This window comes from Dermacentor silvarum, chromosome 3, assembly GCF_013339745.2.
Source record: "Dermacentor silvarum isolate Dsil-2018 chromosome 3, BIME_Dsil_1.4, whole genome shotgun sequence".
NCBI classification, from domain to species: domain Eukaryota; kingdom Metazoa; phylum Arthropoda; class Arachnida; order Ixodida; family Ixodidae; genus Dermacentor; species Dermacentor silvarum.
The window spans coordinates 207,106,576-207,123,188 of record NC_051156.1 but is presented as its reverse complement, the minus strand read 5'-3'; positions in this window follow the sequence as shown (position 1 = coordinate 207,123,188).

Here is a 16,613-nt window from a genome sequence, read left to right as displayed (position 1 = left end):
GCACACACGTGAGCATGTCGCGACGTGCACCAAAGTTCAGGCCGCCCCTGGGGCCGGCGACAAGCGTCACCATTACCTCCCCCCCCCCCCCTTTTCTTTTGAGCACACACACACACACACATACACGATCATCCGCCCTCTCTTTTCAAGCCCGGAGTTCTTCTTTTACGTCTTCTGTCGAAGCTGGCCGCCAGCCGTACGTCTCCTCTTTCCCACTTTGTTTGGACGCTCGTTTTTCCTCGAAAGGATGTTGGTTGCCGGGTAAAGGGACACTTTCTTTTTTTTTTCTCCCACTCCGAGAATCCGTTATGAGTCACGACGACATTGCGGTCATTGGGAAAGGGGGAGAGAGACGGAGAGACGCCAAATGGGCAAACCACGGCGGCGCACCACCATTTGTATACGACGAACGTTGGGGCGTGCGCTTGGACGAGGAACGCAAAAAACAATAATCACCCTCCACTGACAGACAAAAGAAAGGAGGCGAATGCGCGTTGACAGCGAAACAAACAAGATAAAAAAAAAACCATAAAGAAGAGAAGGGTGTCCGGAGACATGACGCGGCACTGCAGGCAAGACACGTGAGCAAGAAAGACCATGACGATACTGGAACGAAGCGAAAGTGAAATTTCGAAAGGGCCAATACGACGAAGGGCCACGAACAAAAGCGAGCCGGACCCGTCTCGCTTCCTCCCCCCAAATGAACCGCCGTGAAATCCACGACGGCTAGCCAAACCTTCGGAGAGGCGGCCTGCATGATGGCCAGCCGGACAGGCGTGCGCTTCGCGCGCGCTTCTCGTTCCGTCGAGAAGCCATGTGACACCCTAATGGGGCAGGCCTGCCCACAACCACCCTCCCCCCTCCCACTCAGCCGGGCCCACGACGTTTCTTTTCCTCGGTCTCACATTTCCTCCACGGAATCTTGTCTCTAGCTTATTTTTTTCCCTTTGTCCGAACTGCGCTGACGAAAGCCCGTAGTCAAACCGGAGGAGACCGAGCACCTCATTAGTGCTCCACATATTTTTCCGCTTCGACCGTCGTCGCCCCTGGGTACACCACCACCAGACCCCCTTCCGCTGCCGCTCCCCGCACCTCCGTGCCTTCTAGAGCACTCGTTTTTCTTCGACGTGACAGAGAAGAGACGAAAAAAAGAAAAACAAGCCTAACGTACTATCGTGCCAGCAACTGAGTCGAGCCAAGGGTTTGGTTCAGTGTCGCCACGTGCACCCCAACTTCTTCCCGTGCCCTCCGTGGTTGCGACTCGGTTCCAACCTCGAAGCAGCCGGGGGGGCCTTTCCCCGGCACTTCGCTCCGCTCCGGAGCCACCATTATTCTGCAGCGGTGTACTTATATTTCGCGCCTTACTTTCTCTAGGATTGATTCGCCTTGCCTGGCAAAACGGCGGAAGAGAGTCGTCGAGGCACTAGATGTGAATGGGAAAAGTACGGGGCGTAAGATATATTCGGCAAAACTGGGGGGAAAAAATGAAAGAAAGACCTCGCGGTTGTCTAACCTGCGGGGCGGCGCCTGAGAAGATGAGTAAAAATGAAAAAAAAAAAAAAAAAAACGCGATGAGAAGTGCGGGGGAGACAAACAAGACAGGAAGGGAGAGAGAGAAAGAAGAGGGTTCGGACATGTGGTTTCCTTAGCTGCAGTTTTTTTTTTTTTTTTACCAGTTGCGGTTAATGAAAAAACGGCATTAGCGAGAGTGATTGAGCGCGAATCATCAGCTACCAATTAATACGCCCCCCCCCCCCCCATCCCACTACCCCGGCGCCCCCTTAAACTAATCCAGAACCGATTCATCGCAAACTAGCAGTATCGTTGGGTAGGTACAAAAATGACAAGCCGGATAAGTTACGGCGATGTGGTAAGACTGAAAAGGTGTGGCTGTTGCCACTGCACCCGCACGAAAACGTATACAGAGGAACGTTTGTATGATTCTGTAGACTAATTTCTGTTTGGTGTGTAAAAAGCAATTCCATAGCGGCTAAGTCTATGCGCGCATTATTTGAAGGGCGATGGGCATAAAACACCGCGACATGATATATACAGCGGCACGGCGAGGTTTACAGCGCAACGTCGCAGGGATTTTCTGTGGTGACTTGAAACTGCCGTCCGCGCTGCTCTTTTGCTCTCACGGTACGGAACGCCAAACATTTCGTTTCGATAAACATAGCCAGGAATTTTGTACATTGCCCCTGCGGCTATCTATTGAACTTCACCGCAATGCACCACCGTTACTATGGGGCATAATTTTTCAAAACTGTATATTTATAAAGGGCGCCTGAATTTCAAAAACTTTCAGATAGCAACGTCGAGAGGTACGCCTTTCTAAGAGATATCATTACGGCATTTATTCGCAACTTTCCTGTTGCGTTATAGCAGTGTTTTAATCCGAACCGAAATTCTGCTATAACGCAGCAAGGACAAAGTGCCGCAGATGCGCATTTTAATAAAACGGGGGGCCCTCTTGACGTTGCTAACCGAAAGTTGTTGAAATTCGGGTGGCCTTCTGAAATATCATTTATTTTAATGCTGCCCATTTGGTCACGCTGGTGCATGGCGGCGAAGTTCGACAGAAAGCCGAAGGGGCAATGTCGAAAATTTCTGGGCATGAGGGCTGGCCAATCAGCCGACCGATTTTACTTGGTAGCACTAAACCTTTATTAGAAGAAAATTCGGAGACTGTCGTAAAAGTGTCTGCATGAGTGAGTGTTTATGTAAGTGAAGTCTGGATTGCTATTCAAGGAATTCAAGCAGCGTACAGACATTTATATGGCGCTACTCAGAAACGCGCAGAGCTTCAGTCTGTTGCCATTCAGAAATACTACCATCTCTCGTTTTCCCTGTGGATCAGATATATAAGGTGTTAAAAATTGGGTGAATGTATTGATGTTACATTTATGCATCTCCTCTGGAACGATGGTACCACCCGGGCAGACATGTTCAAGTTACTCGAAAAAAAAAAAAAGAATATCTATACGTTACTGAATAACACAAGATCTGCACCACTGGGAAATATCTGCACAATACTGGTGACGCACATCTTTTTTTTCGAACTTTCTTTGACAGCCGTGGTGTGTGTGCACACTTATACTTCAAAGCCCTGATGAGTAGGCTGCTGTTCCAAAAACGATGAGCACCGCTTATGCGATTGTGCCGAACTTACAACATTGCTTGTTCGGTATGCACGGCTTTGGACAAGCTGCTCAGTCAAAGGTGCTGGTCGGGCCACAAACGGCGTGCACTGCTTGCTGTTGAAATGGTAGTAAATTATTACTTCCCAAATGAGTGCAAATTTCCACCATAAGTTAATTAGGTTCCCGTACTAATGACAAAATGATTCACAAGAGTAGCTGAAAGTCACGAAGTTAAAGCTAAGTTATTAGGTTGCAGTAAATTGAGTATTCAAGTTGCGCCCAAGCCTTCACCTGGGAGGCGGCGAATGGTTTCGTGCATGGTGAAGATGGTATACGCAAATCTGACCAGTCTACAACTGGTATTTTGATGTTGTGTGCTACGCAATCACAGCAGTAACGTGTATGCGCTGCGGGTTCCATTGTCCCGCGGATCTTAACTATTTATTATACACGACAACATTTACAGCCGTGAGAATAACCCTACAAGCACTCCAAAACACACATTACCGTAACGCATCGCACAAGCTCTATATAGCTTGCCAAATATGGGAGCCAAGACGGCTTGCTTAGAGTGGTGCAGGGGCGATGACTAAGCCTTCTGTCCGGATTTAGCCTCAGTATAACAGACCACTGGACGACTAACTCGAACCTAGACCAAGATGCCATCCTGGAATGGAGTGATTATTATTATTATTATTATTATTATTATTATTATTATTATTATTATTATTATTATTATTATTATTATTATTATTATTATTATTATTATTATTATTTGATTTGTACATATATAACACAAGGACACGAAGGAAATAGGGAGGGAGCAAGCTGACAACTGCCACCGAGAGGGGCACAACGCCTGCCTGCTCTTTCAGGAGGAGGGAGTGAACCAAGTGCAGTCTGACAACGCTCCCTGCACTACCACAGAGGCCCTGTGGGGAGGAAGAAAGGGACCCCCCCCCCCCCCCCTTCTTTAAAAAATAAGGAGCTTTCAATCAATCAATACTGTTTTGTTTATCTTAAAAAAAGTATCCGTTCACGCGAAAAGCTAGTTCAATCGGTTTTAACTGCAGTTTTATTCAACCCTGCAATGACGAACATAAGTATATGCTACACTAAGTTTCATACCGCCCAAAAATTCTGATATAAACACGAGAAACTTCACGCATAGCCATATGGTACACATAACGTTCCTGACAAGCTGGAGCGTAATTTCGAGTCGTGTAAACTTCAACGAAAAATTACTAATAATGAATCACTGTACCAATTACGTCATTGCTTAAATAACATTTCACTGTTCTTTGTTTTTGTTTTCTGCAGAAATGTACCCTCCACGACCACAATAAAAGGCGAACAAGTCCTAATATTCCTTGATATGGTACTCTGTTTGGGCATTAGAGGGTGGCTGTCGCGTTGAACCCTGTTCTCGCATATCCCTTTCTGGCTTGGGGTGTGGCTCGCCTGATGCCCTCTGTCGGGCTACGCAAGCGCGCGCGGCCCCCAAGAGCGTCGCGCCAGGAACCAGTCAGCCAGAGGCGAGCGTAATTGGCCGTGGCGGCGACTGCTGCTTGTTTGCACAGAGAACCCACACCGGCCGCTGCTCACGTGTGTGCGTACGGCGCAAATGTTGACGCGCCTCCTTGAGCCCAAGATTGTCGTCCTTCGGCTTGCGTGTGGCGCAAGAAAACCGTAGTTTCGCATATGCCCTCAGTGCAGAGCGCTCGCTTTTGTAAAGAAACGATACCGAACGGCACGGAGTCAATATTGACTGAACGCGCCAGAGAGAAGCAAACTGACAGTTTAAAGAGTTCTTTCCACGTTTTCAGGCCGCGTTGTCCTTTCAGGGAGACCGCAGTACCCGTCATGTATCTGACACTCCGTTGTGAACGCTGGAGAAACATGCGTCTAATAAAATATTTCATCCTTTCTTTATCTTTATCTTTTTAAAGTAATTTTCGTTTCCTGTTTGCCGTGTGGCTAGGAAGGCTTCTAATGGGAGAGGATTCCCACAAAGGTGTCGTCTAGCTGATATACTAGACTGAAGAATATACATATAACAGGGTGACTGTGAGATTGCTGCCGCGGCGTCTCCTATTGCGTCCCCGGGGCTCCAGTGCTGCGTGAATTGAGCAGCCTTGTCGACCTATCCGTCGAGGACCCCCACTGCAAATGACCCACCACACGGTGTAGCAACAGATATATTCTCGCCTATGTATTTCTTGTTAGCATTTCAACGCACGTTATGATTAAATGAAGAAAATAAAATGCGGTTTTCCGGATAGCGGTACAATGTATATTTTATTATCTGTAGGCATTACAACATCACACGGGAGACAAAACATAGAGGGAAACACAGAATTTTAAGGAAAGTACGCGTAATAAGAGCATGTTGCTTGAAATGATAGATATCAATTAACAATAATATAAAGCATATACCATACATCAGCAAGGCCAAGAGTCCAACATAACGCACATTCAATAAAAAAACGCGCACGACAACAACACACTGCTGACGTACTGATAAAAGGAAGCGCGGACAACATTGAATGACAGAACGATGCGCAGCCAACTGTAACAACAACTTAATTACTCGAGTGAACCATAAAGACTATCGCTCTCCTTAACTTGGGGGGGAACCACATTTAAAACAAGACATGTAATCCACTTACAAAAAAAAAAAAACAGCTTAACATGGCAGCCGACCTACACACTTTTGCAAACGGTTTTTACTCAATATGTGACATTGTGAGAAGCCCGTAGATAATCCCGTATTTCAAAATTGGATGGAGCTGGATTCTTCCTAAATTATTGAGGACAGATGTCAACAAGTAAACACGCCCAAATGACACGTACAGAAAATTTGACTGCTGCCAAACCGACGTGCAAGTTTATGATCGCGCCCATTGACCATACCACTTTTAGGGGGTCCTGAATGGCATCCTCCTCGCCGGGAGAGGGAGAACACGCAGGCACGCTAGCGACAACGGACACGCCGCATTACGGTGGGGTCAGTGTCCACAAAACCTGTCAAACGCCTGTCGGAGTGACGAGAGACGGCGATTGTTCTCGCCTCCCCAACTTTCTTGCAGTCCTCATGCTTCGCGTCGCCTTGGAATTAGTGGCGCGTCTGTGCCTGCCTGAGCGCTGACCGATGTCAAAAGCGGGAATATAGTTTTGCTGCGCGCGGTGCTGCAGCAAAACTATATGCACACGGACACACATGAAAGCTTTCATGCGTAAAAGTTCACGAAAAGCTGTCGTCTAGCTGATATACTAGACTGAAGAATATACATATAACAGGGTGACTGTGAGATTGCCGCGGCGTCTCCTATTGCGTCCCCGGGGCTCAAGTGCTGCGTGAATTGAGCAGCCTTGTCGACCTATCCGTCAAGGACCCCCACTGCAAATGACCCACCACACGGTGTAGCAACAGATATATATGACCACGGTAAGCAGTTATTATGTGATTGTCCTTCCTGCGACGACCGGAGGCTTGTCCTTCGCTCCGTCCTATGTCTGTTAGATGATAGACCTTTCGCAGAAAGCGCAAAAAAAAAAAAATATTGCGACAGTCATCTTGATGCGTCTTCGATGCCGAAGGTCGCAAGAGCGCGGCTGCGCTTCTTATAGATACGCCGGTCTACGGGACCGCTTGTGATTGATTTTTCTCTCTCCCACGAGGGAGACATCAACTTTGTTTTACCAACAGCTCTTTGTTCGAGCCGTCTTCGGTGACAACACGTTTTTGCTTAGTGCTTTGCAACGTGTGGATGCACGCTTGCCCCCATTACCTCAACTAATGTTTTTTGTCCCTATCCTCGTTCCCCAGCGTGAGTATAGACAGCAGCGTTCAGTGACGTGTAACCTTATGGCATATTGTGCGATTGTCCAGCATATATGCTGGAGCGAAGGACGTTGGAACGTTCCCTAGCCAATGTTGGCAGGCAGCCACCGTCGGAGGACGCTATTCTCCTCCCATGGTCTGACACTGCAATTTCAATGCGGGCAACTAAAGCGCCGTTGAAGTTTCTGCAGGACATGATGCTAGACGAGCGGCTCTAGTAGGGCCAGCGTCTAATGTACATAAGCACTCACCACTTCTTCCATCATCATCATCATCATCATCCATCCCAGTACTTTAGCTCCCCCTCCCTCTTGCCCAGTGCAGAGTAGCAGACAAGAGCACAATAGCTCAGGTCGACCTCTCTCTCTTTCCTGTCAATAAACCTTACGGCCTTTTCGTTCTCGAATAACCCTCACTATTGGAAGGAGGCTGCGCACCCCACTCGGATGCAACTCATCGAAGCAACAGGCGGCTGCACGCTTAGCGCAGCGGAAGTGGCATACGTGGCGTGTATGACAAAATAAGCCTATATGTAGCACTGTGAAAACGTCGCCATTGCTGTAAGCGCTCATCTCGTCCCTCGATATGTCGTCGTATACTTCCGCCTGTCACGATAGTTATAGCCCTCGGCGTTCGGACAGGGAGCGGGCTCGACTGGAAAAATCGCCACGTCAACCAGCTAGTTACCCATCGCGTTGCGTTACGATTCGGCATCGCTTTCTGGGCGCGGTAATCACCCTGACAACCCGGTCGGGGCGTAAGAGACGTTGCCACGCGAAAGGATAGGTAAGAAAGAGAAATAGAAAAAAAAAAGTGTAAGGGAGGCCGTCGTGGACTCTAGCACCGATGGCCCAAGCGGCCCGCTGTCGAAGAAGGCAAGCAATTAGTTCCTTCGAAGAACGTTTACGATTACGAGGCCGGAAACATCCTCGGCAGGCAAAGGGTTGCCCCAGCAGCGCTCGGCAGCAACCGAAAAGGGAGGAGAGACCAAGCGGGTGAAAGAATAAAACGGCGAGAGAGAAAAAAGAGAATTAAGAAGAAGAAGAAGGAGGAGTAATGATTCTGGAGGACCGGAGTAAAGGATGGGAAAGGAGGACACCGCGGCAAGAGTACGAAGGAAGAAACAAAGTTCCAACGAGCAGAACCTGAATCTCCTGTCAACGCCTCGTTAGCAGACGCCATATCGTGGTCCGCCATTTTCTCCCGGCCTATAAGGGCGAGGGCTAATGAGAGAAGAAGTGGAGGAGGAAGACGAAGATGCGAGGAGGAAAGTGGACACTCCGGCGCACACTCGGCTTCTCTCTCTCTCTTCTATCGCCGTGCGTACCCTCGCCGCTTAGGGTTCTGCGAAGCCCACCGGAACGGCCATCGCCGTCGCTGACCGCCGCGGCCCACGATGCTCGCCGACGTCGGGGCGCATTCCACCGGACCTGGCCGCCATAAAACAAAGAGCTGGGTGAGGAGGAAGGACGTAGGGAGAGAGAGAGAGGGGGAGGCGAAAGCGCGAGCACGATGCACTTAGCGAAGCAGGAGAGACAGGAACAGAGAGGGGGACGAAGACCGCGGTAAGATGCAAAAAACAAAAGCGCGTTTCACAAAACGCGGCGTGCCGGCCCGGTGGCAAGGCATGGGAGGAGGAGGCCAAAGGCAGCAACATCAGCAGCAGCGGCGGCAACGGCGCCTCGAAAAGGTCCGCGGCACGCAAGGGCCATTCACAACGGAGAAGCACGGCGCGGCGACTCTTCTTCTCCGCCTCGTAATTGCGTACTACTTAGCCGTCGTCGGTTTACTTTGGCCCTCGTTCTGCGCGCGCGCGCGCGAGCCCGGTGGTGGTGGTGGCGGTGGCGTGGTGGCGCGCAGACAGCACAAAAGGCGATTGTGCCTGCGACGGAGGAAACCCGATGAGCAGCAGCAACTGGAAAATGAAAACGAACAACAAAAACTAAGAAGGCGGGGGAGGGAGATCGTCTAGCGTCCGTCGGACCGACACGGCTCCGCCCCTATCTGATGATGACGAGCTCGCTTCGCTGGTGCGCGGCGCCGTGGTCTATCTGCGACTGCGGGAGACAAAAGCCGCGGCGGCGCGGCCACGGTCGTTTGCGTTTCTGCATGCTTTAGTGACTCCGTTTTTCTCTTTGCTCCGTGACTTCATCCGCTGCGGCTCTGAGGGGCGGGAGTGGGAGGATGCAGAGAAGGAGTGGAGTGAATGCATCGGATCGCGAATATAAAAGACGACGAAAACAATTGGCCAATAAACGCCATTGCCGTAGGCACGCGCACGCCCTTAACCTCGCCCTGCGGTCGCGTCCCCAAATGCAACAGAGCCCCCTGGTGGAGGATGTGGGCCCACGATCGAGTGACAAAACAAAGAGGAACCGTCATCACCCTGAGCTGTATGGAAGGGAGCCGGTCATTAGGGCTCGCTCTTAAGGGCGGATATGAAACCCTCGGCCAGGAACAAACACCACACACGAGTCTTTTCCCGGAAAAGAGCTGGCACAACGATGACCTTACGAGAGAAGGCGGCAAACAGTCACTGTGGGATACTATATTCGCGCTTCAATGGTCATAGCATGCACATGTACGAATTCAGGCCAGTATAAGACACACCGCCTTAGATTTAGTGGTCATGTGCGCAGGTACGCCATAAATGCATCTTAGCATATAGCCAAGTCACGAAACCTGTGATGAAACGGTAAGCTCGAGTAACACAATCGCGTAATTTTTTTTTATATCTGGGCGTTTACAGTATGCTGCATTACCCGAACCTGTACAGAATTAAACAATTTAGCGCTCCTATGTTTTAAGCATTTAGCGCTGCAATGGTCAACGGTGTAATGAAACCATGAAATCATGGAGACCAGTATAAGATATGCCGCTTTAGATTGACTACTCGTGTGCTGAAGTACATCGTAAAAGGCACATTAGTCTTAGGCCTTTAATGCGCTAGACTGATAAGCAGTAGGCCAACAAACGAAGCCTGAGAGCAGATTGAAGGTTTCGACAACACAAGGTTTCTCTCTTTTTTCGTGTCTTCGTCATTTCGAGTCTCCATCGTGCTGTGGTAACTTTGTTTTGTTTAGCTGAGGATCACCGATTGATTGTATGCGGTTGTTCATAGACGTTGTTCGGTGGATGAACGTTGATGGTCGCTAAAGGGCCAGTGCATGGCGTCACGCTGCGTCGCGTGTTGCTAACGGGGGCCTACACTGCCAGTGAAAAAAAAAAAAAAGAAATCTCTAGGGCCCCCTTTCCAGATGAGAACTCCTACATGTAACCGAGCACCAGGCCATGGGACATCTATTCCCATTTGAAACACCGATGGGTTCCATGTGGTACCGGGATTCGAACCCAGTACTTCCCGTATACGAGGCGGGTGCTGAACCATTTCGCCCCCGCTGCGGTGAAGAACGCCCACTATACATGGCCTGTGCGACAGCCTGTGACTGTCACTGAATTCATTCTGTAAGCGAGTTCACAATTACTGACTGTTTCTTCTTTCTTAACTTTCTCCTTCCGCAAGTGTAGGGTAGCCAACCTGGCATGGTCTTGGTTAGTTGGTTGGTTGCTCGGTTTTGCTGTAATGTAGCTTATCAATCCCCCCCCCCCCCCCCCCCCCACCTACTATGGGGATTGGTCAAGAATCGAATGTGCTTGAAAAGATAGTTCGTCAAGTGTGAAAAAAAAAACACCAATAATAACTCGTGAGGACATCAAACTAAAAATAAAATAACGTAATGTTCTAAAAATTGCGAGGAACTAGTCTTGAATTGCATAGAGTTTGTCATCGTCTGCGGATACATCTCTATGACCATTGAGGAAGCTCCCAAAGGGTGTTACTGTTGTGGCTTCAACACATGGCTCATACTCATAAAGAGGGATTGGCCACACTGGTTATCTCGACCGCAGCCTTTGTAATCCCTTAGCCAGCGGAGGGGGGGGGGGGGGGGCAGCGGGGGCATTTTGTAAATGTCCACCTAGTGGACATGTCCATTTCGTCTGCTGCAGAAATTCTGATTGGCTGGGTTGGGGTACGCGTCAGAAGGAGGCAGGCACCCCCAGCCAATGAGCGCTTTAGCAGCAGACGAAATGGACATGTCCACTAGGTGGACTTTACAGAATACCTCCCCTGGGCACATACCGCCAATACTAATTGGACCACAACTCGTCTCCAACAGCTGCAGAACTTGTAATACGCGAAGCTGTTTATGTCTCGTGTCTGACACAATTTAAATGAACTATACTTTCTGACGCAAATTCAACACTGCCAGCCATCGATTCTTCACTCGAGAAGTGTATTGTGTGCTAGTAGTAGACGTCCTACATGTATTTGATCTTGCGCAGATGAACGGTTACTCAATTACCTTCCAATGGGTGCCTTGTCACTGTGGCTTGGCCGGCAACTAGCTAGCTGATACGGAAGCAAACACCACTGTTTCTAAAGCCTTCGACGAAAAGATTCCGTACTTGCGAAGGGATGTGGACTCTTTGTTGACTACGCTTATGCGAGATTGAACAGGAGATTACTGGGCTCAACCAGACCATCGGTACACATGCACACGTTTTTTCGGTCGTGTGGACAACCGGAACAGTGAACGCTGCCCCAAGCGTCTGAGTGTCTCCAACGTCTGTTGTGCGCCTGCCCTCTCTAAGCGTAACAGCAGAAGATGCTGGCTTCTACGCTAGCAGGCATTGGCCGGCAAACATTGCTTGCAAGTACTATTTTTAACAACAGCTACAAGGGCTGTTCTGGACTATTTGAAGATCACCGGACAAAATTAAAGGCTTTAAGGAAATCACTATGCCATTGTATATGTACTATCGGCCAAAAAAGTTTACGGACCAAGGGATATGACAAAAAGCTGAATATCTCCGCAGCCTCAAAACGCAGCCTTCTATTCCCATTTCCAGCCTCTACTGGTATATACGAACAACATTGTGATGTTACGGTTTTATACTGGCTACCTTTAGCGTTTTATGAGATCCCGCGGTCCTTAAACTTTTTTGGTCGATAGTACATCCCCTATTCCTGTCCTCATCATCATTTTTCAACACTTTTTCTTGCCCCCTTCCATTTTCCCCCTGCACAGAATAGCAGAACAAATCATACAGCTCAGGCCGACGTCTCTGCCTTTCTAATAAATTATCTCTCTCTCTATCTCTCTGGACTCGGAGGTAAAGAAGTACACCTGACCAAGATCAAGAGGATGAAACAAACAATCAAAAAGGAGGTATTGCGCAAATTAGACACGACAAAATTGGGGTGGTATTCTCGGACGATCACGTTCCACGATACCATCACTTTCCCGTGACGTATGTCGTATACACGGCGAGTTGGATGATTCCAGCGGTCTTGGTCAATAAGCCAATCAGCTCAACTGGTTTATCTCGACCAGCCAATCAGCACGCATTGAAAGTGATCGTCCGACAACATACGTCTCTTGGTCAACCTACACGCCTTTGCTTCTTCATCATCTCTCTCTTTCAGCAGCAAGAGGTCAGAGCACGCGGTTGCCACCTCAGAAGTTCTCCCGCCACAATTCGATAAAGGCATTTACAGGATTTCGCCTCCCTCTCAAGCTACCCTGTTCGGCGTATATACGCCGAATATATATATGACATGCGCCGCATGGAGCGCTATGGAGAAGCGATGTGATTTGTGCATCTGCAGTCATATTCGCGGTAAAGTGGCATGCGTCACATATAGCCATTAGAACTGCTCAGCCTGTTCCCCATATAATACACCCTCGTTCGGTGCAATTTATTTACTCAAGATATAGTTTCATTCAATTTTTTAGGTTTGTCTGCAGCCAGTGCATTTTAGACAGTGTATTTGAAGTGAAGTGGGCTGAAGATAATTATGCAGAAGACAAAGATAATGTTCAATAGCCTGGCAAGGGAACAAGAATTCAGGATCACCAGTCAGCCTCTAGAGCCTGTGAAGGAGTACGTTTACCTAGGCCAATTACTCACAGGGGACCCTGATCATGAGAAAGATTATAGAAGAATAAAATTGGGCTGGATTGCATACGGCAGGCATTACCAAATCCTGACTGGGAGATTACCACTGTCAGTTGAAAAGGAAAGTGTACAATCATTGCATTCTACCGGTGCGAACATATGGGGCAGAAACTTGGAGATTAACAAAGAAGCTCGAGAACAAGTTAAGGACCGCATAAAGAGCGATAGAACGAAAAATGTTGGACCTAACGTTAACGAGACAGGAAGAGAGCGGTGTGGATCAGAGCGCAAACGGGGATAGCCGATATTCTAGCTGACATTAAGCGGGGAAATGGAGCTGGGCAGGCCATGTAATGCGTAGAATGGATAACCGGTGGGCCATTAAAGTTGCAGAAGGGAAGGGAAGCGTAGTAGGGGACGGCAGAAAACTAGGTGGGGTGATGAAGTTAGGAAATTTGCAGGCGCAAGCTGCTAGCGCAAGACAGGGGTGATTGGAGATCACAGGGAGATGCCTTGGTCCTGCAGTGTACATAAATATATGATGATGATGATGATGATGATGATGATGATGATGATGATGATGATGATGATTTGAAGTGAACTCACGCTGGACTTCGCTTCGGCACAGTGGAGCATAGAGACAATTCGAACAGCCCATCATGGTGTGGACAATCTCACATACCGTGAATACCGGTCATAACGGAATCGCATTTTTCGAAATATCAATCTAGAAAATCAAAAATCGCTGCGAAGGCCACTTCTCCACAGGCACCCGCTCAACATCATCGCGATTATGTCGCTACTTTCAAGCACCTCTTTCCTTGAATAAACGTTTTGAATTCCTGCACAGTTGGGGTGCATTCGCTTACCGCGTTACTGATGTAGAGCCTCTCGCCTTTTAGAATACGCTTCAAATAACGAAGTTTATTTCCTGATCTCGATCGCTTGGTTACAACGAAGGTTTGCTTGAAGTTGAAGATTGCCAACTTTGGGAACTCCTGCCAGAAATTATAAGCAAAGCTCCTCCTCGAAACTGAAATGCGACCTTGTCGAAGAGGAGATGCTTGATAAAGCCAAGAGGAAGTTGCCAAGAGGAAGTTTCGGGTACTGCCCGAAACGCACAACACATGAATCAAGCCTCCTACGATGCACGTAGCTGTTGATTGTTTTTTCATTTCATCAAGAAACGTCTGGTTTTCTTTGTAGTTTGTGCTACCTCCAGGTGAATTCCGACTTGGATTTTCATGAACGCACTCCGCCTCGCCGATTTCCGAACAACTAATTGGTTTAACGTTGCGTCTACACGTTAGTGCTACAGTGAAGCAAACCCAAGATCTGCACTGCTTAGGCGCTCATAATAAAGTAGGCCACGTATGCATGTACATCATATAGCATCGTGATATCGTATAATAAATACTAAGCCACGCTTCGATCGTGCTCCGAGTTGCAGCTGCCCCCGATTTTGCCACGCGGTAATTACAACTGGCGACGCAAAAGGTACGGCACGAGAATACGATATCCGTTGCTCGTTATCAACCATATTCTTCCTCGCCTGCATGCCACGGTGCTTACTTGTGTAGTATATAGACGACTGCCTCGCTTTAGCGTCTACTTCATATAGTAGTACCATAGTATAGAGCAGCTGCATCGTGAGCGCTCGGTTGCTGTACGAGGCTTATCGAGAGCTGCTGGGCCTTTCTTGCCTTCTTACTATACACAGACATCGGCGGGCGGCACCCGTTTGCCAACGGTAGGCGGTCTCCCCTGCCACGCTGCGGCTCGCATGACTAACCAGCAGCAGCAGCATCATCATCGGCCTCGTTGTCGTCATCGTCGCTGTCGTCGCCGAGCTAGATCGGCTCGGCTGCGCGCACGCCTCTCCGCTCGCCGCCGGCCCACCCACGATGCTATTTAGGGCCGAGGGACGGCTCCGCCACCAAACTAGATTCCAATCAACGCTCGGGCCGCCGCCGCCGCCGCCGCTTGCCGTGTAGCTGCGCGCTGCGGCATCCATGCCGTCCTCGGGTATTCACGCGTATAGCAACGGCCCACCGACAACGGGAGGAGGCGGCCACCGCCTGTTTGTTTTTGCCCCCTCTCCGCGGCAATAGAAACGATGAAAATGGCGGAGAAAATAAGCAGCCACGAGCTTCCCGTAAGCGCGCGTTCTCTCTCTCTCTCTCACAGACACACGATGCCACGCTTATCCGGCCCGCTCACTTTCCTCGGACTGGCCCGTGGCCCCCGTGCTGCAGCTTGGCATCCGGGGAGAAAACACGGCCGCTTTAGCTTCGCTGCCGCTGCCCCCGTATGGTTTGTAGGTATTCCGCGGTCGTATCATCGGTGGGGAATCTGCGGCGTTCTCGGGGAATCGCTGGCTGGGAGAAGGCGGCGTTTGCACGACTTCGTCGTACTCGCTCGCCCCTTGTTCGTGGAATATACTTGCTCCCGGAGCGGTGCTGGTCGATGTCCCGTTTATCAGAGAGTTCTCTTATGTATATTTCTGTTTTCGAGTAATTCTTTTTTTTTTTTTAATGGCGCCGTGCGCTTTAGAAGACACTGGGTCATGAAGGTCGCGTATTGTCTCTCTCTCTCTCGCTTTCGAATTCTTGCCACGGTTAGAGTTCGCCTATCGTTGCACTATGCCGAGTACATATACAGCAGACCTTCATTTCTTTGTATGGACGTCGTAATAGACGCAAGTGCATATATTAACAGAAGGCAGAAGAGAACAGGATTCGCGTTGACTCACTATTTGAATCAGCGTAGAAGGTATTAAAGCGCTTTGGTTGCCAATGTGCGTTCGCCCCTTTTGCCTTTTCTTTATGCATATCTGCCAGAATTGTTTCAGTTTTACGCACAAAATTGTGTCAGCATACGCGCAATGGGCCCGATATAGAATATTTCTTAACTAAAGCGTTCTCTCAAAAGTAGCCAACATTTCGTTTTGTTTTGGCTTCTATACTTTGTCTTCTAAAGGAATTAGCTCCGAGAGACCAGCGTCTTGAAGAAAGATAAAAAAGCGCCTTCGTAACTAGGGATGCACAGGCGACACTAGCCCACAGCCCAAGTATATACACGCTCACTGAAGTACTAAAGCGCCAAACAGACGACACAAGAAGAGACACGGACGAGTGCTCGTCCGTGTCTCTTCTTGTGTCGTCTGTTTGGCGCTTTAGTACTTCAGTAACATGCACCAGCTAGCCCACCAAAAAGTTCTCCTTATATACACGCCGTGTTGCCAGCAGGGCGTGGTCCCTGAAGTATGAAAGAAATCAATTGCCAGAAGTAGTAGCGTCTATACTGAAAAGTTGTGTGCGGCATGCTATGATTGCCGCACGCTAAGGTCCCAGTTAGGCGTAACTTCTCTGCAGCATGCTAAGGTTCCGGCATGCTAAGGTCCCAGTTAGGCGTAAGGCTTCTCTTTCATCTTTTGTATACTAGTAGAATACGTTCCCATATGGTTGGTCTCCTTGGTTCTACTGTTGTTCTTATTTTTTTTTTAAGACCATACGTAATTTTTTTTAGATTGCCTTTGGAAGACGGCATAATTCTAGTCAGGAACCTGGATTACAAAGATGAAGACATTATTTGCACGAGAAGCCCAAATACACATGTGACTAATTAAAAAATAACAAATAACTATTATGTGAAATATCATATTA